Source organism: Dasypus novemcinctus, chromosome 6 (genome assembly GCF_030445035.2).
Source record: "Dasypus novemcinctus isolate mDasNov1 chromosome 6, mDasNov1.1.hap2, whole genome shotgun sequence".
Classification (NCBI taxonomy): domain Eukaryota; kingdom Metazoa; phylum Chordata; class Mammalia; order Cingulata; family Dasypodidae; genus Dasypus; species Dasypus novemcinctus.
This window is the reverse complement of record NC_080678.1, coordinates 69,646,319-69,672,502: the sequence shown is the minus strand read 5'-3', so window position 1 is coordinate 69,672,502 and position 26,184 is coordinate 69,646,319. Positions and strand designations below refer to the sequence as shown.

At 38.6% G+C, this 26,184-nt stretch overlaps 1 protein-coding gene and 1 long non-coding RNA gene across 9 annotated transcripts in view; one reads left to right on the top strand and one right to left on the bottom strand.

The window, feature by feature from the left end:
• The window catches only part of LOC131278740 (uncharacterized), a 70,019-nt gene extending 66,103 nt beyond the window's left edge, over positions 1-3,916 (bottom strand). Inside the window, exon 1 of the long non-coding RNA XR_009186155.1 lies at positions 3,065-3,916. This is a non-coding gene — a long non-coding RNA (uncharacterized lncRNA). The remainder of the gene's footprint in view (positions 1-3,064) is intronic.
• A 3,170-nt stretch (positions 3,917-7,086) lies between these two features.
• RHOBTB1 (Rho related BTB domain containing 1) overlaps positions 7,087-26,184 on the top strand; it is a 69,985-nt gene continuing 50,887 nt past the window's right edge. Inside the window, exon 1 of one of the 8 annotated variants that reach the window (XM_071215808.1) lies at positions 7,087-7,186. The gene's annotated coding sequence lies outside the window, so the exon portion shown is untranslated. Of the gene's footprint in view, positions 7,187-7,261; positions 7,362-7,678; positions 8,029-26,184 lie in introns of those variants that run through there. The other 7 variants (XM_023584038.3, XM_071215809.1, XM_004476336.5 and 4 more) reach the window with 7 other exon arrangements.

The following is a 26,184-nucleotide window of genomic DNA, read 5'->3' as shown; positions in this document are numbered from 1 at the left end:
TAGCAGGACATGCAATGTCCAGCATCTGTCCCTGCAGAACCACCCAAGACAACTCCACATCTTGAAAATGCCCCCACATCATAGCTCTTCTTCCCTCTCCCTACCCTCAGCAGCTACTGTGGCCACTTTCTTCACATCAATGCTACAATTTCTTCCACTACTAATCACAATAGTTCCATAGTAGAATATCAGTAAGTCCACTCTAATCCATACTCTTTTCCTCCAGCCTGTGGACCCTGGGATGGTTAGGTCCACTCCCCCTCGATATCAAGAGGGGGCTTAGATCCCACATGGATGATGGATGCAATTCTCCTCCTTGCAGTTGTAGGCACTTTTGGCTCCCTAGTGTGGTGGTTGACCTTCTTCACCTCCCTGTTAGCTGGCCAGGGTAAGTCCAATAAACCAGACGGTAGGAGTTGCAAGTCTGCTGAGGCTCAGGGCCTGGCTGGCACATGAACAGTCCAGAGATTCAGGTCTCCTCAGTATAAACCAACCCCAGTGCCAACCACAGGTCCAGTAAAAGTAACAGAAGAGGCATGTGCAGAAAGGTCGTATCTGAGTCCAACTCCATCATACTCAGGAACACAAACTCCAAAGTAGGGCCAACTGACATGGCATGAACTCCAGAGCCATCTGCCATGACCGTAGAACCTGTGGGTCTCTGTAGCCCTCAGCAGAACCAGTACCTTGGCTTCTATGTACTTTGGCTGTCTCTGGGACGTTGCTGAGGCATGCATAAGCATTACCCCTCTGTTGACCTCCCAACTCTCTTTTGGAGACTCAGAGCCATATAAACTCATTTGTCCTTTCCATATCCCATTTTATCCAAAGTCATAAAGCAGTTTTTAACACCTGATATTACATGTAGGCTGAGATATTCTTCTGGTCCGAGTTGACCCTTTTATTCAAGGTCTTTTTCTAGTTACATCATCAGCTGGTGCTTGGTAGTAATCCCTCAGCAACAAGGAGGCTCATCCTCAGGAGTCATATCCCATGCTGGTGGGGAGGTAATGCATTTACATGCTGAGTTTGGCTTAGAGAGTAGCCACATTTGAGCAACATGGAGGCTTTCAGGAGGTAACTCTTATGCGCCTTGCATCTCTAGACCTAGTTCATATTTCAGGCACACAGGCTCATAATCATATCCATCAGTATCAAGGGCTCATTGTTGGACCATCCATCTTTATTGGTCTTTGCCATTGCACTTGGGGGACTGTTGCTGTTCCATTGGGGAATGTGATAGAGCTCCCCTGGCTAGGAACTCAGCACTCGCTCAGTTGTCGTTTTTAACTGAAACCACTATGAAAATATCCAAACATTTTTAGGTACCCTGTATACATGCCCTGGAGAACTCCCTCCCAACCATGTGCCCCCTATCAATAATACCCCATGCAGTAATTAAGAGTGTATGATATTGGTGAATACATATGTACATAAACCCCATTAATAGAGCAGGAAGCTCTGAAAGAGACCCACCATTTGTGGAACTTTCATATACTATAAAGTGAGAGTGGGAAAACAAAGGGCTCTTGGATAAACTGAGCTTCAAAAAGTAACTTATTACCAAAGGTTAATTAGCAGTGCATTTCAAGAAAGACCTTGATCAAACAGAGGAAATATTAAATAAAGTAGAGTTTTTTGGCTAAGAGATTTCAAATTGAGTCTGAAGATCAATCCAGGAGTTATGCTCATGCAGGTCTCATTCAGATCTCCACAAAATGTCACAGTACATAAAGCCAAAACAAAACTGCTCCTGAGGTCCCTAGGGACATCTTGATCCAATAGGCTATCCACCACACAGCCACATTAAATCAATATCCCCTAACCAGGATCTATCTTGGAATATAGGGAATATATGAAAAGCTATTTCACCAATATAACATAATTATACTTAGGTATAAATCACCCTAATCATGATTCTTACACTTCATGTATTTGAACCTAAACTTTTCAATTTACTTGTTAAGTATATTTCTCAGAGAAGTAAAGCCCTTTGATTGTTCCTGTGCCAGGGGAGCCCTAAAACCCAGCAGATATGGGGTCAAATACTACTCTCCACTTCTTCAGGTCAGCCCCCTGGAGAGCTAACAAATGGTGATGATGGACCAGGTCCAGTCTAAGAGAAAGGAGTATCTTCAACTGCAAGCAAAACAATTCTATTCCTGTACACCATAGTATTTATGTCCCTTCTCAACCTAAAGCAGAGTAGACATCATCTGAAATCCGACAAGATTGAAGAATGAAAGTGTAACTGCTGACTAAATTAGAGTTATTATAATTGAAGTCATTATCTTATAAACATGTAACGCTGATGTATAAATAAATTTTTTAATAAAAAAAAAACATTAAATTCAGGTATGACCTAACTTAATCAGTTTGGATTTTAATCCAGATTACTAGAACACTGTATAAACAGAGTGAAATTCAGACACAGAGAAGCTATAGGGAGCAACCAGAAGTTGGATGTCTATGGAAACCAGAAAAGAAAGAAGACACCACCAGGTGCATGCCATGAGATAGAAAAGCCAGGAACCTCAAAGACTGCCTGCCAACCACAAGATATCAATTCCAAGAGGAAGCAAGCCTTCTAAATGAGCCAATTAATTCCCTATTGTTAAGTCAATCCACTGTATGGTATTTGTTTTAGCAACCGGGAAACTAAAACATAATCTAATGCCTCAGTATTTAAGTGGGTAATCATGGAAACTCCAAGAATAGATTCACTAGGTTAGCCTGCATATTAATCTGTAAGAACATATTTTTCACAAATGATGCTAAAAAAAAAAGATTCTCCTAGAAACTACATCAGGACCAATAGTGGTAATAGGGCAACAAACCCAAAACTAGGAGTTAATTTTTACTTGAAGCCTTTAGGTAAAAGACAACCCTTCAGTCAATATCCAGTCATAACTAGCTCTGACTTTCCCAGGACAACGGCAGAAAATAGCTTCAGAAATATCAAGAGCTGATTTGAGTAACAGCTCGATTTATGAGTAATTCATAAGTTTCCAGTCAAAAATCCCATACAGCTAGGTCACAAGCACCAAAAGACCGAAAGCCTTACCGAAACGAGGAGCGGTGAGAACACAGAAGATTCGTGCAAAGACCGGTGTCTCGGTAGATAACTCCATGTTGTGGACACACAGACATGGGCGCTGGGAAGGGCCCCCTGGTCCTGTGTTCAAAGTAATCTTGCCATAGTTGTCCGACTAAAAAGCATCTGGGAGGGGTGTTACTCAGGCAAGAGTAGAGTTACTCAACACAAAACGGTGTTCCAGTAGAAACAGAGGTCTCGGGAGGGTTGGGTCATTTTCTTCAGCGCTCAATATTTAGCATTAGGAAATCCCCAGGACAGAACCTGTCTTTCCCGTCGTCATTTGCCAAAGCCGCTCCCAGCCTATTGGGCCCACGCTGTCCCCAATGATCCAGATTCTTCTAGAAACCTGGGATGCAATTAAGCTTGCACAAGGAAGTCCCCCTAAACCAAATATAGTCCCCGGCCTTTTTCAGCTCTCTAGGACAGAAAGCTTCTTTAAAAGCCAAAAATCCATAGAAGTGAGCAGCGCGTCTCATTTGTCACCAGTCACTTCAGTTTTACCGTGCCGTAATATTGTAAAAGCCACCATGTTAAGGCCAAGAATTGCTCCAGCAGTTGTTCTTCGATGTACCTTTCTACCAAAGAAATAAATTGGTTAAAAATAGGCGTGGAGATGAGTTTATTCCCTTCCATGTCTTCAAGCCTATGGCAGTACTTGTCCACGAAATTTCTCTGATACACCAGGAATTCGTCCGTCCCCCATGATACCCTCTGAATAGCCAACGACAGCATCAAGTTCTGAATATGAGGGGGAGAGTCGGGCAGCTCAAACCTGTCTTCCTCTGAGGAGTTCCTCACCACCGCGGCCGCCGCTGCGGTTCACCCACGGAGGCGGGCCGTCTGCGTCTGCGCAGGAGGCCAGTCTCCGGGTCCTCACTGCAGCCGTGTGCTAACAGGCACCAGTCGGACCAGAAAGGCTGCGCCTCAATGTTTGGGTCTATGTTTTCGCTATCGACCGCTGAAATGCAGTTTTTTAATACAAACCTGAAAGAGCCCTCTTTATTCGAGTTTTATGTAAGTAGTTACTATACCTGAGAATATCCACTATGTAAAAGTGATGACAGTAAAATATTGAACACTAATGATTTAAACGAAAATAGATATCTTGTAGTATTTAATTTACAATTTAAAAATTGTAAGACTCAGAACATGTAAACAACACTCAAAACCCAGCAATTAAAAAAAAAGCAATCTAGTTATAAAATAAGCAAGAGAACGAACAGATATTTCAGCAAAGAGGTGATAAAATGGTATAAAAAGATAGTCAACATCTTTACCATTAGGGAAATGTAACTTAAAACCACAGTCAGCTAACCCTTCACAAAATTAACAGCTGAAATTTATAGAGAGAGAGAGTGATAATACCAACTGATGGTGAGAATGTGGACAAACTGGATCTTTCATACATTGTTGGAGAGAAAGTAAAATGGTGCAGCCACTCTGAAAAATAATTTGACAGTTTCTTTTAAAACTTTAGAATATTTTTTTAAAAAGAAAGAAAAAAAAAAACTTAGCATACCACCCAGTAATCAAAGTCCTGAGCATTCATCCCAGAGAAATAAAAACTCATATTCACACAAAAACCTATACACAAATGTCTGTAGGATCTTTATTCACAATAACAAAATGCTAGAAATAAATGTCTTTTATGGGGAGATGACTGAAAAAATTCTGGTACCTCCATACCAGGGAATACTACTCACCAATAAAAAGGAATGAACTATTGATTTATGCCTTAATCTGGATAGACTTCAAGGGCATTATGCTTAATAAAAAAGTCAATCTCATAATATAATGTAAGCTCTCATTTATATAATAACCCTCAAATGACAAAACTATAGAGATGGAGAATGGATTAATGGTTGAGGGAGTCCTTGCATGATAGTAGAACAGTTCTGTATCTTAATTATGGATTTTTTTTAATCCTGTGACTTTGGTAAAATATTTACCATAAAATCTTGTCAAGAAATTGTAAGCCACATTTGTACAGTACAAACATGAAAGTGTTTAAATATACAATTTTTATATTTATTAAAAGTGGACATTATTGTATTAAAAAGTAATAATTTTAGCCTACAGATATGTATTTTGTGCTGAGACAAAGAGCAGGAAACATTTATGGCAGTGATTTTAGGGGTCATTTACTATTGTTCCCTTTTTTCCTTTCCTGTTGCCCAGATTTTGCCTATACTTCTTGTTGTATTTTCTCCAACTTTTCCAGAATAAGAAGTTTTATATGTAAAATTTGAGTTTGCATAGCACCATTTGCAGCAATTTCTCCCACAGTTCACTGCCCTGGTTTGGAAAGAGTTCTCAGAACAGCTTTTCCTCTGCCAAAGCATAGGCATCCCATTATATGATTCTTAGGTAACTGATTGTTCTTTATCCTTCTAGAAGGAACTCCTTTTGGAAGGCCTGACCGGTCTTAGCACCTTCTAGGGGTATAAGGCAACAGCTAAAGGGTAAGCCTTCCAACTGGGATCTTTGAAATGTAGGTAGGATTTCACTGAAATGTTAAATTTCTGGTCCCAGTAATGCCTATTGCTTAAGAGAAACAAGCCACTTAACTTCTTTTATTTTTTAACTGAAGTAGTAGAGGAAACTGAGGAAAGACCAAAGACAGGATGTTAAAAGCAGTTTAGTGATAAAATCAGGATTACACTGTACAAACTGTGGGTTTGGAGACAGGCTAATCCAAGTGCAAATGCAACTGTCAAAACCTCAGGCAATTACTTACCTCACCATTTATAAAATGGTTATGATAATAGCCTCTACCTCATCAGTTGCTGTGGATTAAATGAGAAAACATGTTTCAAAGCACCTAGCCCATTGCCTGCCACATGTGAGGGCTATAATACATGTTGGTTCCCATTTCTTTTGCGTTTCTACCTTATTTCTTGGCTCCAGGACAACCTGAAGAGAAATTGCTGGCAATGAGGAAGACTGACTGCTAGGAGTGAACAGGGTTAATTAACTTTTCCCAAGAATTGTGTTCCTGAAAAGATATATATTGATTAAATCTTTCAAAATGGAGTCGTTATTAAAAAGACTAAGGGAATTCAGTTTTGTGTTATGTGAATGACTATCCCCCTCATGTAACTGTCTTGAATTTCTTAAAGTAAACAGTATACTTGATTTTCACTACCACCTCTTCCAAATACCAAAGATTAGAGCCTGATAACTGTTTCCAAAGACAGTGAAGTAAGGACTGCTTACTTATAAAAACATTGAGTTCCATTATGTCCTGGAATCTCTGGGGTGTTCAGAGAGCACCAAATAGGCCTTTCCCTCCAAGGAGAATGTAAACTAGTGGGAAATATTAAGAATACTCAATGGACCAAAACTAATCCGGGAATCCTAGGGAGGGAGAATATTCCACCTGGAAAACTGAAGATAGTTCTGGGGAAAAAGACTGAAGAATAGAGGGGTTTGTTTGCTTTTAGCACTTTTTCACATGTTCTCTTTTCAGGGAATAACACACAAAAAATAATCCTTACAATAGAATATAGCTCTCTTTTTCCCAACCCTTCAAAATCTAAGAAACAACAACCAGAGAAGTCCCTGAGGGCAAGGACACATCGTAGCCATTTTTGTATGCCTGCACTTAATACACTGCCTCCTCAGTAAAGATTTTTTAAATGGATAAATCCCTTAAGGTAGCTGAACACGTAGCTTTATCCCCCACTTGCCTGTTTACAGGCTGGGAGTGAGGGGCTTTAAGGCACACTAGTTTTAGCAAGTAGACTGAAAGCTCCCTGAGAGCTGAGACTAAGTTGATTGTATTCACCACGACCCAAAGTACCTGACATACTATAGACATTCCGTAAGTATCTGTTCTATGGTGGCATTTAAACTATCCCTGATCCTGTCCTCAGAGCTCACACAGTCTGCCTGAAAGAATAAGCGTTTTTTACGTGGAGGAATGGGCTGTCATGGGCTTTCAAGAATTCGGAGTAGCCAGAAGTCAATTTCACCTCCTTCCTCTGCCATTTGTAGGAGGTTGTAAATCGCGGCTTTGCTTGGGTCAGAGACAGCCGGTGTTTGTCTACGCCCCCAGCAGGGAGCCCACAAGGCAAGTCGCAAAAAAAGGTAACCGGGATCGGGTAGCCTGTCAGCACGTGCAGCTGCCCAGGGGAGCAGGAGGCTGGGCTAACGCAGCCCTTAGTCAGCAGCTGGGCTCGGTTTTGAAACAAAAGCCAATGTCCTCCCTCGGAGTCCGCGGCCGGTCAGTTCCCAGGGGGAAGAAAACAATGCTGCCCAGCCGGTTAGTGGCCCAACTTTTTCCAGAACCCGGGACACAGGGCCCGCGAATGTGCGGGAATGGGTGGGATGGTGGGGACAGGGGACTGGGAAACAGATCGCCCTGACCCTCCCCGCCGAGCAGCATGGAAGAAGGGCTGGGGTCTCCCGTGTTTACGCAGGCTTGTGGCAACCCGGCTCCGAGCACGGGTTTCCCGGGTCTGCGTAAAACTGAGGCACCTTTGCAACCCGCGCCCCAGCGCACAGACACCCAGGCCCTGGTTTCATGAATGAAATCCAATCGTGTGGATATAAATAGCCGCGAAGGCTGCTAACGTCACCGAGCGAGCCGCGGCCGCCAGCGCCGCGAAGCTAGGTGCCGGGCGCTCTGTTCCGCCCCTCTGCCCCGCCTGGTAGCAGGGAGGAGGCAGGAGGAGAAAAGAAGGGCTGGGGGTGGAAAGGGGCGAGCCTCTCTCGCCCCGGACTCGCGGCCGTGGCGCGGGGAGAGCCCCCACGACGAGGCAGTGCCATGCTGCCTTTGTGCAAAGTTGGGCGGCGGGCTGCACGCCGCGCGCAGGGGCCCCGCGCACCCGCGACCGCGCGCTGTCGTGGCTGCTGCTGAGTGGCGCCCCCTTGCCTGCTCCCCCCAGCCCTTGAAGGCGGAGAGAGCTCGCGTCTCGCTCGGCTTCAGGGTAGGTTCTGTGTCGTGAGTGCGCTACGGTATGAAACTTCTCCGAGCAGCCGCCCCGCAGCCCCCTCCGCCCCGTCCTCAGCGGTGGCATGCGGGGGCCCGGGGCCGCGCCACGCGGCCAGCAGGGTCCGGAGAGAGCTATGGGACCGAACCGTGGGGTCGCACTCGCCGTTCTGCGAGGCCGGGGACCCCACATAAAGGCAAGCCGAAAAGATTTCTAGGAGCACCCTCACAGCCGCACTCCTAACTTGAAACTGAGAAAATATATAACAGGCACCCTTAGCAGGCTGGTGCGCCAGGGAGGGGGTGGTGCCGCACCTACAGGAGGGCTCTTTTCCTTCGAAGGACAGTGGTGGGGAGCCGAGGACTTAAAGGGGGGATACGCTAGCCGCTATGGCGCTTGCATCCCCACGAGAACTGACTGGTCAGCCCAGAGTTTGGCCCCCCTCCCCCCCTTCCCACCTCCCCGTGGCTATGGAGTCTGTTTTGAGTTGCTGTGACAACAGTAAGAGGTGCCATGAGGGGTTTGCAAAACACCTTACCTTGTCTCTGTGTTCAGCTGTCGGGGAGAACAAGTGGAGGGGTGTGGGGGGGGGGAGATGTGGAGACAAGGGAACCCAATCCACAGACACCCTCAAAAAAAAGTGAAAGGAAGACACAGCTATGTAAAAATGTATTAGATCGCAATGTTAGCTGTGACACTTCTATCCCCAGCAGTATCAAACATCTGAACTGAGGAGCAATGTCAATATTTAGACTTGGAAAAGCCAGAAAGTTAAGAGGGAGCGCCAAGCGCAGGGTTCTGACTTGGCTTTGCACGTCAGCACACAAGCTGTGCCTTTTGAGCTGACTGTACACATTTGCTGGAGGGGGGGAGGAGGGGGGCGGGGATGCCTGAAGGTTGGTATATATACCCAGATCTAGGAAGATCTAGGAAGTCGATACTAGAAGAGTCGCCCTAACTTTGAACTTCTCCAGCCTGCTGTATTCACCAACGTCTGCTGGACCCCAGTCCAGATAGCCAGCTTGAGGTTTCACAGGTTTGGGGGGCTCCTCCACTACATATTCACACTGTACTGTAGTCTCTCTAAACTGCAAGAACAATACTGTTTTCTTAAATTATCAGTGGTTTTCATCTTTGATAAACACTCCTCTCACTTATCAATAGGTAGTACATAACTACTAGGCTTTGTTTGTTTGGTCTGGGCAAGCTTTAGACAATTCTTAACATACTTTGATGAATATGCTTACAGACACTCTTTTGAAACTTGGAATTTTATTATGTTTCCAATAACTTTTAGATACCTAAGGCAGTCATGGGTTACTAGAAAATAAATGCAAGCTCTTCTGTTTAAATAATGTCTGCAAAACTGCTCTAACGGTGGAATGGACAGTAAATTATCATATTAAACAAGATTTCCTTGGAGGTTGCTGGATCATATTTAAACATATTAGTGGAGAAAGGGTTTATCCAGTTCATCCCAGTGATGGCTTTGAAAAATCAGTAGGAAGCAATAAAATCATGATCATTATTCTTCTAAATTTGCCCATAGATTTTACCAGATTTTGAGGGTAGTATGAACTTAAGTACATAGGGTTGTACCTGATAACAGAGGTAGAAAGAGAAACACAAGTGATTTGGTGTTATTGTCTCAATGATACAACTTATTAGCTGGGGGCAAATATAGTTTAATAGGAAAAATCAGACTTGTTTGGTCTTTTAGTTATGATTATATTGTCTAAAAATGCTGTTTTGGAGAAATAGCATGTCCACTTCTGTTACTTCTGTATTTTAAAATGCCTGTAAGGTTTTCCTTGTTCCCACCCATTGGTTTGTGGCCAAATGCTTTCTTAATATCATCCCCAAATGCTCAGAAAATATATTCTTACAAATGTTCACCTAGCTATTTCAGTAAGGATTTGACCCAAATAAATGTCACTTTGATACTGACAGCAACAGTAAAGCAGAGTCTCCCTTTTAGGAGGGAAAAGCAAACAAACAAACCACAAAAAAAAAGTATGTTGAACATTTTAGTGGCTTCCCATGTGCTCCTGGCAGCTTGTAGGATTTATAGTGTCTCTTTTGTAGGCATGCCCAGCTGTGAGCAGGGTGTTCTTTTCTTCACTTCCAGCAAGCTAGGTCATTGTCTTTGTGCAAACCCATAACCATAGATTGATGACATCCTGTGTCTAGTTCTGAGCATGCATTTCAGAATAAACTCCTTAGTCATTTACCTTATTGACTCAATTACAAACATCACGAGTTCAATGTTAATGAAAATTATTCTGTTTACTCTGTGAGTCGCCCTTGACTTGGTTTGTCTTTTATAAATCTTTTCTTTTTTTTTTTTTTTTACTTTGGGGATCAAAATGGTGCTATATAGTTAAAGATACTAGGGGTCTAGGTACTTGATCATTACGTTTTTACTTCTTTCCTAATCTTAGCACAGAGCCCTGGAAGAAACTTGATACAGGAGAGAGGATGTGGCTCAAGTGATTGAGCACCCGCCTCCTACAAGGGAGGTCCTGGCTTTGGTTCCTGGTGCCACCTGAAAAAAAGAGCACACATCAAACCAAAATAAAGAAATTTGTAAGAAACGTGTCATGACAATGCAAGGTGTTGGTGGAGGGTTGATGTATGGGACCCCTGTATGATGTTAGGCATGTTTGCTTTGTAAGTTCACAACTTTAACTATACACTCGTTTATGTATGTTCATATATAAATGATATAAAGATAATAATCAGATTGGTTAGGGGGAAAATACTTTGGTAGTAATATTTTGACAATGCTCTTTAATCATTAGTTAAGGTTTAAAAACAATGCAAGTTATTTGTGGTAGGGTGAGATGCTATATATGTTTGTTTGATGTTATATATGTTTGTTTTGTAAGTTCACAACTATTATACATTTATTGTTCATGTATGTTTGTGTATGAGTGATATATTTCAATAAATTAAAATAAATAAATAAAATTAAAAAATAAATAAAGCCACCTCAGAGGAGCTGATGTGGCCTAGTAGTTGAGTGCTGGCTTCCCAGGCACAAGGTCCCAGGGTCAATCTCCAGCCCCCAGTACCTCAAAAAAGAAAAAAGAGGAAAAAAAATTTATATAATAATAGTTTTCATTTACTGAGCACAAACCATATTGAGTCAAGTAATGTGCTGTATTCTTTACATTTATATTTTCATTCTGCCTCAGAAAATCCCTGTGAAGTGAAATGATTCCTTATCCCAAAAAGACAGGTGAAGAATTGAAAGTACAGAGAGATTAGATAATATGTTTGATTCATACCTCTAGTAAATGTCAAAAATAGGACTAAACAACAACAAATTCTGTTTTACTCCTAAACTCTCCAGTTAAACAAATTCTTCTCCAGTAGGAGCAATGAGGCCTAGAAAGTTTAAGGGACTTGACTAAGGTAACTTGGTTATTATAGCTCATATAATAACACTCAATGATCCAGCTATTGCAAAATAATAAATTCCATTATTTTAAGTAAAACAGTTTTTAAAGACAATTAGAGAATAAGTCAAGATCATATATGGCAAAAAGCTAAATTGGGGAAATCAATAGTACATTTACAAGATGTTCAGCATTTTACACTTTGTGGAATAACTGCAATTCTATGTAACCTATGTATGGAAAAATTTTTTCGAAGCACATTCTTTGTCTATGTAGATAGAGAAGACTTTGGAAGAGACAGAATGTAAAATTGCAACCTAACAAAGTCTTCCAGAATCACTTAATCATAGTATCTCAAATCAAAGACAATATTGCTGCAAAAGCATTATAACTAAATTCAGAACTATTTAAATCTGCAAAACATCTTTGAGAGAGTATAAAATTTTGCATGATGCTTAAAGTACTGGGTTCCTTCTGAAATTTCAGTTTGTCTGAAAGGTACCACATAGATTTGCTACCTAATAGATAAATCCCAATCAAAAACTGAAAATGGCCAATATCTAAAGGTTAAGCAGGACATATTCAGTTTTTGCCTGAGTTGTCAACTTTCTCCTGATCCTTCCCTCTCCTTAATTCTCCTCCTTTTTGTAAAATAATTTGTAACAGTTGAATAGAATAGGGATATAAAGAATATCTTTATATATAAAGATATATATAAAGGGATAATACATAAAGGGATAATAAAGAATAAAATGGGGAACAAATTACTAAAGAAATCTGTTACTGCAATATCTTTGTTTTAATGTACTTATACCCCCAACTTGAGCTAATAGCACTAGAAGCTTAATTAGTTAATAATTTTTAAGCATTTAAAAGATGGTTATAAGCTGTCTTATAACAGTATTGTTCTATAAAAGTTGTTACAAAGTGGGTCATTACAAAATAGATCATATGTCCCATAAGAGTAATATTATATTGAGAAGATCCCATTAGAAGCTAGGACCTTATCCTCAACCAACATATGGTTAGCTGTGACAATGATATGTCATAAAAAATATTAATATACCAACTATTAAACTATAATGATTTAAAGCAGTAAAATTATACTCAGGATCATATAATGCTAATACCAAAAGAGACCTTAGAATTAACATGATATTTCTAATTACCCATCATTTGTTTGCTTTTTTTGAACTTGAGAAGATTTTGGTTAATATGCATGACCTGTCATCTTAACAATGTCTGGAAGGGAGTATATGTGGCTCAAGCAATTGAGCACTGGCTTCCCATATATGAGGGGCCCTGCGTTAAATCCCCAGCCCCAGTACATAAAAAAAAAAATCTGCAACATTGAAAATTTGCTGTATTTCCACTCAAAAATTTTAACTGTAAAATACAGAGGAATATTTAATCTTCCTTTTAGAAGATTAGGTCTTCCTTTTAGAAAACAGTGTCATCCCCTGTTATTTGCAGGTCACATTTTGGCTTCATATAATAGGGTTCTAAAAATACAGGTTAGTGAATCTGGTTCCTGTGTACATCTTCTTTTTCCACTCAGGCTTCCCATCAAACCCACAACACCAAAACCCAACTTGGAGAGAAAGGAAAATAAGTCACAAAAAGTGTAAGTCAGAAGGGGAGAGGGGGAGTGTGTGAGTGATGGAGGAAGGAGTGAGAGGGAAAGGTTTTGGGAGTAAGAGGTAATCACTCAAATGGATGGGATGTTTATATGGTTGGTTATTTATGTGTCAGCATGGGAATTGTTTTTTCAGTTTATAAACAAAGTGAAGCTACCTCCTCCTTCTCTTCCTGGAACCTATTGTTCCTGCACACAGGCAGAAATTGAAATATTAGCAAATAAAGACACTGAAAATAAAGCCTAGATTTTTTTCCAGATGTCCCAGGACAAATCTTGTCTTCAAATATTCCTCCAGCTGTCCAGTCAAGTGCACCAACATGTCTCTGATCAGGCTTTATCTACAAATGAGTGAATAATAATGCTTTACATAGAAAGAAAGAGATGTCACTAGATTTAGAAGGAGCAATTACATTTCTCCACTCTGAGTTTTGAGTTTATTAATTGCATAGACATATGTTAATGGCAAGTTCCCAGTGCTAAAGAGGTTATGAGATCCGTCTCCATCCCTCTGTGTGAAAATGTCCTCTGAATTGTTACCCAACCATAGACAAAACCCTTAACAACTGCTGGAATAACAATAACTAGCCCGTATTATGTTCCTACTTGATGTCAGACACTTGGTTGCTTTACAGATAATATTCATTATCAATTCCAATTCTACAGAAGCAGGAGATGGAACTCAGAGAAGTCGAGTCACAGAGCTAATAGAAGACAAAACTTATATTTGCAAACAACCGTGCCTAAGAACTTGAATATACATATATATATATATATATATATATGCACATTTTTCCCCCTAAATGATGTCCTAGAGAAAACACTTAAAGTCATTTTGTTCCAGGTTTACTCCTGAAGATAAGTGGAGTATAGGAGTTTTTGGATATAGCTTGAACCATGTAGCAGGCTTGCCTGAACACATTTGCCAGCCCTTCAGGTCATTTCTAATATTTATTAATGTTAGTCACAATCTTAAAGATTAACAGTTGAATTTTTAAAGGTTGAATCAGAAGGATCCTTAAGGGTATCTAGTGCAACCTCAGACAGATGAAAAAACTACAACCCAGGGAAGTGATGTAACTTGCCTACTCTCAGACTTAGTAAGTGACACAGCCTGAATTGAACCCTGGTTTGAGTCCCAGCCCACTACTACTTCCATTATTTAACACTGCCTGAAAGGTGCCAAGTTTTCTAAAACCTACAACTTAGCCAAAATTACAACCGTCAAGTCTGAAATACGTCTAAGACCTAAGACATGTCCAGAAACTGATGATAAAAGGATTCCAACAGTGTAAAGATACTTATCTCAGCAACCCCAAGATAGAACAGCCATTTTCTCTTATTTAAAAGAAAATTCTACGCTCTGATCTCTTCCAAGCTGTCTTTGTTCAACGATCTGTTTAGGAGCTTCTCATTTTTGTCCATGGGCTCTTCTTTTTATTAGCTATGTGACTTGGGTGAAACACCTCTTTGGATCTCATTTTCCTCATCCGTAAAATGGGAACAGTATAACCTCCCTCAGAGGATTATGAGGACATAATGAAATCACCTGTGTAAAGCATGTAGTAGGTACTCAATAATGGTTAGTTGTCTTCTTAGTCTCCCTGGAGTATTCGAAAGAAGAATATTGTAATGCAGAGTGGTCATATCATCTTTCCCCTAAATCACTAGAGTCATTTTAATTCTAACATTGAGAGGAATGGTTATAGTAACCTTTTTTCTTGGGTTAAAACAAGCCCAGTGGTCTCTCAGGGTACCAATGACCCAGTCACAATGACATTTGTTTTCTTCATACTCTTAAGGTTGCCAAGGTTTGCTTGAATTCAATTATTTTATTCCTTCCGTTTCTGCCACAAACTAATAGCAAGCACCTCGGGAAGATTTGTGGCTCTCATTTTCTTCCAGACACTGAGTATCTAATGTGTTTTCCACATGGACCCTTCCTTGCATCTCGAAGCAACTACTAAATTTTCAACCAACTAACAAAAAATATTTCCAGAGAATATTATCCCCAGTAGAAAATTTTTACTTTCAATTTCAAAACACATGAGGCTTTCCTAAATCCATTTCAATTAACTCTAGTGTTGAATATTTTCTTTGTGCTGGCCCTATCTTTTCTTTTTGTCATGATATATTGATAGAAAAAGCATAAACACTACAATTTCCCCCTTTCACCCTTGGCACTTGATAACTACCCTGTCCTAAATTACATGTCTGGGAAATGTTTTGTCACACTACTCTCCCCAGCTGCCACACACTTTGTCACGTGGCACTTGATGCCCTGCTTTGGACTTCTGGAACCAAGTGTTTGGCAACATATCCTCTCCATCATGTACATGGAGGAAAACTAATGTTGTGATTTTTTCCTTAGTTGTGTCTTTTTTCTTTTTATCAGAAATCCAAGTGGCCAAGAAGAGACTTTATTTTCCTGGTGGTGCAATCTCCCTCTTTGTATTTGGCAAAAATCTATCACCAGATGTGAATCCTTTTCTTCAGGTTTAGATGTAGCAATTATGTGTACTGCCCAGTACTGTAATGTGGCTAAACTGGGGCAAGATGCTTATAAATCACCAATTGCTAGAGTATCTTAACCTTATTACTAATCTCAAATTCAGTTCATACTAAGGAGTTAATTATGCTTAAATCTCAAACTTTAATGGGTATACCAATCACATAGGCATCTTATTAAAATACAGTTTCTGACTCAAGAGTTCTTGGGCAGAGCCTGAGATTATGCATTTCTAACACTCTCCCCAAGGATGCCACTGCTGTTGTTTGGCAGCCCACACTTGAGTAATGAGGTTCTAAAATACAACCATTACTGTATCTTATGATAAGATTCATGTCTTAGAGGCCATCTTATTTAATTTGCTTGTTTTTTATATCATGATAGAGAATAATGGCCTCTTAAGACGTGGAAGGAATAGAGACAATGATAGCTGGTAAAATAACCAGCTCTCCAGAAAAAACAAAACATGCAAATATATATATATATACATAAGTCGATTATAAATTTTACAACATAAAGGATGTTCAGCATATCATTTACAAATAAGATATATAATACTCTATTGTAAATTCCATATGCTGAATACTTCTATCCATAGCCAATCTATGGTACACCATATGGACAGGTGTAGTTCCTATATAAAGGTTGGTTGATATTTTCCTTTTTGTTAATGAGTAGGACAAAAGTAAAACAATGAAGACATATTTTAGAATTCTACTCATTCATCATTGATATGAATGATTTTGGTTTCTTTGCTGAACCAGATAACCAGGAAGATTTTTATGCTATTCACAATGTAACAGCTACAGATAATGCACTTTTAAGTTTAATTTGCATCATTAACATTTTTTCACCATTTTCTTAAGAACAGACAAAAAAGTGAAAAATTAAGCTAACCCTGATTTGTAGTGTTTCCAGATTTCCATGGTGTAAATTCGCTTACAATGGACACTTGCAAGCTATCTATGTGACAGCGTGGGAAGTTGGAAAGAGGCACAGTATCATATCATTGCGTAGCAGTTCCACAATATTGATAAAAGTTATATAAATTTCCTCATAAATGCAGATAGTGGTAAAATGATAAAACCATTATGAACTGATGACTTGAATATTCCTTACCTCTCTAGTTGGTATAATTTATTTAATTGTAAGTTTTTATCATCTAATTGTTAGTATTAGCACTGTTTTAATAACAGATTTACAAAATTCCTGAAAATCCAACAATTGGCTCTCGTAAGCTGGTAAGGCCTAGTTTCAGCACACCACTGGATACAGAAGGGCTGGTGCAGTGATTCTCAACCTTTACTGTACATTGGAATACACCAGGAACTTTTCATCTACACTCTTAGCAGGTCCATGGTCCATGTGAGGGCCCAGTCATTCTTTTAAAGAAAAATACACAAATCCTAAAATATACAACTTAAAGAATTTTCACAATCTGGACACATCCACAAAACCAGCACCTAAATAAGCAAAACAGTACTAGTACCCAGAAACCCCTCTCATGTCCCTATTCAGACACTACCCAACCAAGGTAACTACTATTTTGACTTCTAATACTGTAGTGGTTTTGCCTGTTTTGAACTCTATATGAATGAATGTATATAGTATGTACTCTTTTGTGTCTGGGTCCTTGATGTATATAGCAGAAGTTCATCCATTTTTAGTGCTGTGTAGTATCCCATTATATGAATAGTCCTCAACTTATTATTTATTTAGCCATTCTGTTAATGGCTCATTTCCAGTTGTTGATTATTGTGAATATTACTGCCTAGATCAATCTTGTACAGACAACAGTATTTAAAACAAATTCTTCTAGTGAGTCTAATGAGCAGCTTATCTTTTAACTGCCTTCTCTGCTTACTTCCCCTTCCTCTCTTTTGTTTCTCATATCACATGACCAAGGCCATTAATTATTTTGTGTGAATGTACTTATTGTACCATAAACCATTAAGCCATGTGCTTACATTCATAACAGCATGTTTTCCTGGCTCTTTTCAATACAGGTTCCCCCTTTCATCAAGACATCTGTATGCACACTCTAAATAGGGATGAGATTTGGCCTCACATCAGTAAGCATGGGGAAATAATAGACATGGTGGACAGGGAGCCAGAGGCTAAATTGGGCAACTGATCATTAAGGCTCCTGGAAAGAGGCCTCAGTGAGGAAAATTGTTTTCCTTTGTGTGTATCAAACAAAAATCAATAGTGAACCCTTAAATATTTCAGATTCTAGTATTTTAAAATAGCAACTTACTTTAAGTGGACCAGGGACAGTCTTCTAACATGAGAACTGAAACCTCTCAAAGTCTCATGACTTGATCTGGAGAGATTAGACAGTAAGGTCTTCTTCCCAGTGGCTGGTTCCAGCACCTAATGATCAGCAGATTGTTGCATTGTTCTAGGCTGAGCAGCAGTGGAGTTTTTTATGTGTGTTTTCTGTGTTTGAACCTATTGAGATGTTATTTCTTTTGATATAAGTAAGGGAGCTAAATGACCGGGAACTCCAAGATGGTACTGTTGGTGAGTGGAATGATGATCAGAATTTAAAGAAAGGTTCTAGTAACAGTGGGGCTGTTTCCTGCCATATGAAAGGAAATTTACACAAAGCTCTCAAGTACACAGAGAAAAAGCTAATAGTAGATATTAATTCTCCAAAGCGAAAGAAAAATATACTCTCACATATATAAACATACTATTCCCTAGTTTTCCTTCCTCCCCACCCTTACTTTCTTGTAGTTTCTTTGATACACAAATAACACACGTTCATTATGGGGAAAAAATGGAATATGTTGATAAGCAAGAAGAAAAAAGCTAAAATCAACTATAATCTTAAATATAAAAGATGTTGGCATTAATATTTTGGTATATTTCTATACTAAATTCTTCTGTCTATATTTAGATACATAATTTTTAAGTAATGGTGTCAAATGGTAAATTGTGATTTTTTTTCCATTTTCATCAAACATCTTATTATGGCATTGTACTTCTATAAGGTTACTTTTTTTTTAAGATTTATTTATTTATTTCTCTCCCCTTCCCCCCCCCCCCCCCAGTTGTCTGTTCTCTGTGTCTATTTGCTGTGTGTTCTTCTTTGTCCGCTTCTGTTGTTGTCAGCAACACACCTGGGCAGGCTGAACTTTCTTTCGCGCTGGGCGGCTCTCCTTATAAGGCTCACTCCTTGCGTGTGGGGCTCCCCTATGTGGGGATACCCCTACATGGCAGGGCACTCCTTGCACTCATCAGCACTGTGCGTAGGCCAGCTCCACACAGGTCAAGGAGGCCCGGGATTTGAACCACAGACCTCCCATGTGGTAGATGGACACCCTAACCACTGGGCCAAGTCCGCTTCCCTATAAGGTTACTTTTGATGGCTGTATTCTTTTCCATTCTATAGAATTGTAATTTCTAAAACAATCCCCTGTGGTTGAAATTCTAAGCTGTTTGCAATACTTTGTTCTGCAAAAAGTAAGATGATGAACTTTCTTTGAATGAAATCTTTTTGTATGCCTTAATTATTTTTCTAAGAATAAAGTCTTAGAATTAGATAAAAACTATGGACATTTTAAAGTCTTTTGACATAAAATTGTAGCTGCATTCCTGAATAATGGTAACATTTTTCTATTCCCACAAGCAATGCCCCATCCTGCTTTATAAAAATGTACAACCTCTAATGTCATAATTTCTTCCTAACATTGAAGAGTAAGAACATGTCCTGAAAATACTAGCTAGGATCTATTCATTTTTATCAGTCAATAACATCTAGTAAAATAAAGACTTTAAGGGGATCTAGTTTATTGTCCATCAGCACTTTATCATTTATGGCCTTACTTTGCTAGGAAATCCTGACCAAAAAAAAGTTTCTTCATTTGCATGAATCAAAGCATAACCAACTCTTAACTGGCATATTAGAGTCTCATAAATGTTTAAATGCTATTGTTTTATTTAAACATTTCTGAATGTTTCACAGCAAGTGGTCTTTCTCTGAAGTTAACACTGTGACCTCTTTAAAGAATGACTTCAATGAACAATTTACTACAGAGCAATGTGGAGACCATTTTTCATGAGGGTGGATTTTCATTCATGTGTAGTCTGGAGAATTGATGTTACCTTTTTCACACAAGCATTTCAACTTGACATCTCTTGAAAGTCCTGACCAACATTTTAATTCCCATTCTTGACAAACTTCCTGATCCAGCTCTTGGCTAAGAGTCACCCACATTAGGATGATGGAACCTCTAAAATCCTAAAACCAATGTGTAGGGATATGTTGCTTTTTTTTCCTATTATGTCAGGATCCAGAGGAAATTTCTGTAATTCTTTATAGTTTCTGAAGAATTTTCAAAATGTTATTAACTATTGAACAATGAGAGAGTCTCTAGAGAAGTGTTTGCCCAGATACGGTACATGGATCACTCCCACCAGAATCACCAGGAAAGCTTATTGTCCAGATTCCTAGGCTCCAGTTAAGACAAACAGAATCAGAATTTCTGTAGTTAATGCCCAGAAACTTTCCTGTTTGCAACTTTCTTGTTTGTTAAAAAAAAAAAAAAGCCCTCTTTCCCCACTTCCCCTAACCTTCTCCCATACTCTAATCTGCTATCACTGTAAATTTGCTATTTCATATTATAGTCATCTAAGTGATACACATTTTTTTCCCCTTTGCGTCTTGTATCACTGAACATAATGTTTTCAAGTTTCTTTCATGTTGCAGCATGTCTCATAGCTTCATTTTGTTTCTCAAGGCCAAGGATGATTCCACCATGTGTTTATACCACATTTTTTTCCCATTTATTCATTGAAGGACACTTCAGTTGTTTCCAATTTTTGGCAATTGTGAATAATTCTGCTATAAACATTGGTATATTAGTATCTGATTGTGACCTTGTTTTCACTCTCTTTGGATATATGCCTAGAAGTGGTTTTGCCAAGTCAAATGATAATTCTATATTTAACTTTTTAAGGAACACTTGCTTTCCACAGTGGCTACACTATTCTATATTCTCACCAACACTGCCCCAATGTTCCAATTTCTCTGCAACTTCTCCAACACTTATTTTTCTTTTTAAAAAAATAATACCCATCCTTGTGGGTAACAAATGGTATCTCATTTGCATTTCCCTACTGGCAGATGATATTGAGCATATTTTCATGTGTTTATTGGCCATTTGTATATCTTCTTTGAAAAATGTCTATTCAAGTCTTTTGCCCATTTTTTAATTGAGTTGTTTGTGTCTATGTTTTTACATTGTAAAAGTTTTTTTTTTTATTTCTGGATATTAAGCCCTTGTCCAATATATGGTTTAAAACTATTTCTCCCATTCTATAGATTGTATTTTTCACTGTCTTGATAATTTCCTTTGATACATGAAAGGTTTACTTTTGATGAAATCACATTTTCCTATTTTTTCTTTTTGTTGTTATTGCTTTTGATGTCATATCTAAGAATTCATTACTGGATTCATCCCAAATCATGAAGATTTGAACCTGTGTTATCTTCCAAGAGCTTTATAGTTTTAGCACTTATGTTTAGGTCCTTATGTTTGAGATGATTTTTTAATATGGTATGAGGTAGAGGTCTAACTTCATTCTTCTGCATATGGATATCCAGGTTTTCTGATACCATTTGTTGAAGAGACTATTCTTTCCCCACTGCATGCACTTAGCACCCTTGTCAAAACTCAGTTGGCCATGGATGTATGTGTGGGTCTGTTTCTCGACTTTCAATTCTGTTTCACTGATCTATTTGTCTATGTGCCAAAACCACACTGCATTTATTACTGTCACTTTTTGATACTATTTGAAATAACGAAACATGAGTCCTCCAACCCTGTTCTTCTTAAAAATTGTCTTGGCTATTTGGGGCCTTTACAGTTGCATATGAATTTGAGGATTGGTTTTCCCATTTCTGCAAAAAATGGCTGCTAGAATTTTAATAAGGATTGCATTGAATTTGTAACTGATTTAGGCAATAACATATTAGCTCTTCCAATCCATGAAAATGGGATGTCTTGCCATTTATTTAGGTCATCCTTAATTTCTTTCATCAGAATTTGTAATTTTCAGTTTACAAGTTCTTTTATATCCTTAGTTAAATTTATTCCTATAGATTTTATTCTTTATGCTTTTTTACTTTTAAAAAACTTATCCAAGTATCGCATACATAGAAAAATGTGACATAAGTATACAGCATGATGAATTTTTGCAAACTGAGCATACCTGCATAACCAGCACCTAATTCAAGAAACAGAACAACAGACCACCACTTCTGGTCACCCTCTAAAATCTCAGTATGTTTTAAACATGCCAGTTTTTTATGTCTCTGGATAATCCTTCATGTACAAAATGTGAGTTTTCACTGAAACCTTAATTTATCTGAGCTACCTATGTCAACTTTGATCAAGATATTTCCCTTGTAATGACAAATGTCTACAAATCCACCTTTCCAAGTAAAGGATATAACATTAGATTCATGTGCTAAGGTACATCACTGTGAGTGTATGTGTGTGTGTGTATGATTTGCAGGTACACAAATAGATATTACAGCACACGTACAAACAAATTTGGAACTTCTTTCTTCTTAATGAATGTAAAGCTGAATTACATTACTCCAAGCTTAAAATGTCTTAACTATAATTGGTTGCCACAGAATATTTCAGGTGTTTGGTTTCCAAATAATTTCTTAAAATTACTCATTTCAGTTACCTTAAGTATTCTTTTTGAAAATTTGAAATTTAACATCCAAGAATTTTTCAGTTTTTCTTTAAGATAAACTTGTATGTAATTGTTCTGGATGTCCACAACTGATCTCTCTCTTTTTTTTTTAAGATTTATTTATTTATTTATTTCTCTCCCCGTCCCCCCCACCCCCACCCCAGTTGTCTGTTCTCTGTGTCTATTTGCTGCATCTTCTTTGTCCGCTTCTGTAGTTCTCAGCAGCACGGGAATCTGTGTTTCTTTTTGTTGCGTCATCTTGTTGTGTCAGCTCTCCATGTGTGCGGCACCATTCCCGGGCAGGTTGCACTTTCTTTCGCACTGGGCGGCTCTCCTTACGGGGCACACTCATTGCACGTGGGGTTCCCCTACACAGGGGGCACCCCTGCGTGGCAGGGCACTCCTTGAGCACATCTACACTGCGCATGGGCCAGCTCCACATGGGTCAAGGAGGCCCGGGGTTTGAACCGCAGACCTCCCATGTGGTAGACGGACACCCTAACCACTGGGCCAATACCGCTGCCCTGATCTCTTTATATGATTCAATTTCTGTGTCTGATAGTCAATAAGACACCATTTAGATTCCTTGTTGCCTTTTTTTTTAGATTCCTTTGTTGCTTTTATTTATTTATTTATTTATTTATTTTTGAGAGCTTGGGTCAGGAAAAAACACATTTAGCAGTCTCCCATGCTTTATAAATATATGGTTTTGAAAAATAATTTATGCATCACCAAAAATCATTTATCATTGTAGGATTGTATCAGTGTACTCTTAGCAGAATTAACAATCATGGGTTGTACTTATATACCTATTAAATATTTTTAAAGCTAAAATATTTTTCCCATTATAGAAATAACACATATAAAAACATTATTCAGCCATAAAAATAAGTGAAATAGTGATACATGCTACAACATAGATGAACTTTGAAAGCATTATGCTAAAAAGAAGCCTGAAACAAAACACTATTATGATTCCATTTATGTGAAATGTCCAGAATAGGCAAATCCTAAGTGGCTGCCAGGGATAGAGAAGTGGCTGCTTAATGCCTATGGGGTTTCTTTTTGGGGTGATAAACATGTTCTGGAATTATATAGTAGTGATGCTTTCACAATTTTATGAATATACTAGAAACCAGAAAATTGTACACTTTAAAAGGATGAGTTTTATAGGATGTGAATTATATTTTAGGTTTTGATTTAAAAAAAAAAAAAAAGTAATTGTGCAGTTTAGAAAAGTTGGAAGTTAAAGCAAAGCAGAAAAAGGGCAGGTACAATTTATAGTCCCGTTACGTAGCAATAATCTTTTATCTCTTTAGTGTACTTCCTTCCAATTTATTTTCCATGTAGTGTTGTTGTTGGGTGTGGGAGGATTGGTGTCATTTCCCCCGAGTTGACAGAGACAATTATTCGTTTTAAGTATTGACGCGTTAGTAACCCACCAACACCAAAGGTTGGGTCCCAAGGAAGCTCTATCTGTATGCTGATGGGGTAGTGGACGAGAATGCCCGCTAGGGTAGCAGAGAGCAAAGGCTACTAGCCCTGTAAGAGAAGATGAGTGAAGCCCCTGCGGGGTAAAATCCAGGGCCCTAAAAGGGGGAGAGACCAACCAGTCTGAACAGTTATCATGAGGGGCCAATTGTGGGAAAAGTTCTAAGGAGACTTTTCAGGAGTTTTGCTGCAGGTTACTTGACATGCTATGCAATCTGCACCTCTGTATTCTTAAATACCCATGCTGTTTCCGAGGCTTTTAAAAAGTCACATCTGTTTCTTTCAGATGTGTCACTGTCCTGAGAGAGTACTTAATATGAGAGAATGGAGAGCTCCAATTTTATTCAGATTACACGTTTGTTTACTCTGTCTAGCTTTGATCAACCTTTTTTTCAGTTAGCTATCATGCCCTTTCCACTTAATATTATATAAGATTAGCATTTCTCTTTCTTATTGCAAACTCATCCTAAACATAATTTTAAATAATGAAAATCTTAAGAGGACTAATTGAGTGTTCTCTTGGTACTAGGCATAGTAATTAAAACCTTTTGCAAGCCGTATCTAATAATCTCCACAACAGCCCGTTAAATTAGGTAATTACCCCAGTTTACAGATAAGGAAACAGAAGCTTGGGAAATATAAGTAATGCGTCCAAGATCACATAGCAAATACCTTACTTAAATATTTCCCACTTGTCATATATTTTATGTTTTTTTTATTTTTTTATTCTTAATATATGATAAATAAATTTGTTTTTAAAATGTTTTCCATTTGTAAATTTATTTCCTTAGGTGGTTATGTCAAAAAGTGTTTGTAAAATTTCCAAGTAGTTGAATTTTCTGTTGCTGTTCTAAAACTTTTCCTTTGATACCTTCATTTATTTCTTCGTGGCCAGAGAATTTGGTTAATTCAACTTAATCTTTGGAGGAGCTTTGTCTTTATGACCCACTATGTGGCCAGCTTTTGCAAATGTGCTAAGAACTTGTGAAAAGAAGGTGTTCTTTCTTTTTTTTGAGGATTAAAAAAGTTGAGGGTTATCTATTTATTTAACCCTACTACCTGTTTAATCCTCTGTGTTATTTTTTCATTTTTGCTTTCTTAGTCTGACATAGATGTATTCTGATTTTCATCTATGTCAGTTTTTTTTTTTTAAGGAATTTCTCCTTATACTTCTAAAAAAATTTTTTGTTTTTGTATCTTTCTGTCTAGAAATTGCCTTTTTCCCCTTACCAGCTAGAATGTATCATACAGATAAGTTTTCTATGTAATTGTGCAACCCAATTCAAAATAACTATGCAAGCTGATCTTATATTTTTCATCTGGTTTTTACTTCCTCAGTTCTTTAAAACTAAAATTCCCATTTTTTTAGTTTTTACTTTTAAATTATTACTGGGTATTCTGCCTAATATATTTGAGCAGTTTAAATTCCTTAAGGGAAGCTGGGATTTCTACTCCCTAAGCCTTTGATTCTAAAAATAGCTTAATGTTGCCTTCACAAAACAAAATTGTGAACCAGGTCAAATTGATATTTATGTTCTTTTTCTTTCAAGGCTCCGTATGTTCTGTTCTATTGTCATGAGATAGTTTCCTGAGGACATCTGTGGTCATAAAGATTAGTACTTCTTTATGAAGAACATTTTTGGTCATTGATTTTATTTTGTTTTGTTTTTAAGATTTATTTTTTATTTATTTCTCTCCCTTCCACTCAGTTGTCTGTTCTCTGTGTCTATTCGCTGTGGTTCTTTTGTGACCACTTCAGTCCTTATCAGAGGTACCAGGAATCTGTTTCTTTTTGTAGCATCATCTTGTTGTGCCAGCTCTCCGTGTGTGCCGTGCCATTCTTGGGTAGGCTGCACTTTCTTTCGCATTAGGTGGCTCTCCTTACGAGGCTCACTCCTTGGGCATGGGGCACTCCTTGCGTGCATCAGCACTGTGCATGGGCCAGCTCCACATCGGCCAAGGAGGCCGGGGTTTGAACTGCAGACCTACCATGTGGTAGGCAGATGTCCTATCCTTTGGGCCAAGTCTGTTTCCCTGGTCATTGATTTCAGATGTTTTCCTAAGATGCTCAATCATTCTTATATGATTATCTTCTGTCATTGATATTTAAACATTTTAGGGAGAAATGTGTAGATTTGGAGTCCTCTTCTCTTTTCCTTCCCTTCTTCTTCCTTCTCCCACTCTTTCCGCCCTCCTCCTTCTTCTCTCTGTATTGGGAAAATTTTGTTCTTTTAAATCACACTTTGCTCCTTTAGTTCTTCATGAACCCTTACTATCAAGGAGATTGCATTTCAGTAGTCTCCCCTTTATCTAGTAATTTCTGTCCCATTATTTTTCTTTCCTTCTGTCCCTCATTTTCATTGGCCATTCTTTCCATTTTGAGGGAGGGTTTTTCAATTTTC